Genomic DNA, 2,883 nt, shown 5'->3' on the forward strand with positions numbered 1-2,883 from the left:
AGGACTGCCTCAAGCAGCCAGGGTGGATCGGCTTCCAACAAAGTACCAACAACCATCAGGCCAACTTGGTCCTGAGTCAGCCAAGCCACTTGCTTGAGGCTCCATAAAGCCCTGCCAATATGGAAGGGGAGGAAAAAGAGGAGGTGAAAGAAGGGAGAGAAGGAAGGAAGAAGAGAAGGATGACAGAGAATACAAGGTGAATAGGGGAAATGGAGAATAGTGGCAATTAAACATTTACCAAATTCAGTCAGGTGCTGGGCTGAGTGCTTTGTAGGCAATCAGGTAACCATCACAACTATTCTATGAGTCAGATACTCATATTAACTACCCAATATGATAGCTATTCCCCAGAGATGTTAAGTTACTTATTGTACTTGAGGACACAGAGCCAGGATTTGAACTCAGGCAGCCTGACCTCCACCCACCGCAGGCCAGTCTCTAATCCACTATACTTTACTGAGTCTCAGTGTCTTACTAAGAAGAGCTAAGCTTGCTAGGGGCTCTACTTTCCTCTTCCTGTACCTATTCAAGCTGTGCCTGCAGGTGGCAGTTGCCCTACCTGATGGCTATACAGGAGACTAGTGGGCACAGTGGAGAACTAAATATCTACTCCAAATGATACCTTTGGGTTTCAGAGAGAAGGTACTGGGTGGGGAGGGGCAATGTTTTAGGCTTCTCTTGTGAACAGCTGAGGTTGCCAATCCCCTGATCTCTAACAATGAAAATATTACAAGGCCTTGCATAGCGGTCCAACCCTATAGTTTACAGAGCCTTTCACACACATTACTTGATTAACATGTCATTTTGGAAATAATAATTTTTTTTAAAGCTGGTTCTTGAACCTTGAGATTTTCCCCAGAAGATTACGTATTTCTCTCCACTTTAATTGACATATATTTCCCAGATGTCCTCTGGTTTTCCTGGAATTTCTACTAGGAATTTCAGCTATCCCAATAAGAATGTTCACACATCACAGTTTCTACTAACACATGGAGCCCAGATCTCTTGGCTCTAAATTCATTTTCCTTTCTACCACGGGTAGGGCAAATGCTTTCAGAGGAATAGTAGGAGGAAAACAGGCTCCATTGGAACTAGGATATCATTCTTGAATTCTGTTCGATTAGTCTCTAATTCAATTCCCCCACCCTACTCAGACCCTCACAGCTGGACTCACTGATCCTTTCACCCAGAGTCACAGGCCCAATCCAGTTCCCAGACCAACCCATCCACAGGCCCAGGATCAATTCATAGCCTCAGCCCTGGGCCTGGGGAATCAGGGATAGGTTGCTCTCCTGAATCTGGTACCCCCAGAACAACTCCTGAGAAGCTGTGATGCTCCCAGACCCAAACTTTGCAAGCCCATCTCTTATAATGACCTAGTCTTAACAGCTGGCCTTCTGCCTTGATTCCAACTCCTAAATCCTGTGTGTTGTCCTGCCTACTAGCTCAACCTCCTTTATAATTTGGGCCCTGGCTAAATGAGATAGTACCTTACATGTCTCTTTTTGCAATACCTGGCATAGGGGATAGTCCTCTGTGCAAGATTGCTGGGTAGATGGTAACTCTGCCCTGACTTGTTCTTATTCACCCTTCTCTCTGGAACTGGCACATTGACCAAGTAATGATTTGGCCACTAAGGAGAGGTCTTGATTATGATTGCTTAATTGGCTGAATATCCAAGCAATACTTATATATCCACCCCGTAGTTGTTTGATCTTGAGCAGGTTACTTAACAGCTCTGTGTCACTGTTGCCTTATATATATAAATTGGAGGGAAAGCATTGCTACCTCACAGGATTGCTGTGAAGATCAAAAGAGTGAATCCATGTTAAGGGCTTAGCACAGTGTTGACCATTTCCCAGAATGTCATTGTGGCACCGGGGCCTGCTTAGAGACCATTTTCCTTACCCATTTACCTGCCTCTGCCTGTAACAAAGCCACTTCCCTAAGCATGTATCCTGGCCCAGTAGTCATACCTAGTACTAGTGCTCAGTCCCTCTCCTCACTGTCTGGCCTGCTTCTGCCATTGAGCCCATTATTTCAGGTGCACAAGCCCCATGTTAGTACAAGGATCCGATTCTAACAACCAAAGTTTGAATAAACAGACTATTCTCTCTTGGGCTGGGCAGTCCCAAGAGTGAGCAGAGGTGGGGGAAAGCACCACTATGGTTCAAAAAAGCAGCAGGCTTGGGTGAGTAAAGCAGAGGCACGAAAATCTTGGAACTGTGCATGGTAGAACAACTTTCCAAAGGCTGCAGAGACCACTTCCCCTGATGGTAGAGCCACCCTGGGAAGCATTTGCAAAAAGAGCAGGAAGGCAACTGGGCTGTTTGCTTCATTGGAGGGGGAGGGGAGGCTGGGGAAGGCAGGAGAGAATGCAGCTCCTGACCTAATAAAAGCAGAATGCTAGCATCTCAGCGACTCAGGGTCACATTCTAGAGAGAACACTGACTTAGCAAGAGCAGTTGTTTGCTGCTCAGAGTCCTGGAGGAGCCCAGCTCTGCAGACCTGCTGATTTGGAGAATGTCTGCACTCAGAGCTCATTTAGCCCACTGTCTTACTTCTACAGGTGAGCAAATAGGGAGCTTATTTTGCCCTCTGCCTGAGTCTTTAGGTGGGGTTGGCCTATTCACATGCCAGGCCATGAGCAGCACTTCAAAACTAGACTCAAAGAATAGCTAGTCTTGGCAACTGGCCCATAGCACTCCCTCCTGGCCCCACAGACTTGCTCTCATTTTCGCTGCTTTGTTCTACAAACACCACCATTACTTTAATGCCTGCTGTATTTGGCCCCTCAGTCTGAGCAATGCACTTGGACTTTCTCTGGCTTGTGGACTTAGGCTGCCCCACAGGTATTTTTACTGACTGTGCTGCCTCAGGCAG

This window comes from Myotis davidii, unplaced genomic scaffold (genome assembly GCF_000327345.1).
Source record: "Myotis davidii unplaced genomic scaffold, ASM32734v1 scaffold2098, whole genome shotgun sequence".
Lineage (NCBI taxonomy): Eukaryota > Metazoa > Chordata > Mammalia > Chiroptera > Vespertilionidae > Myotis > Myotis davidii.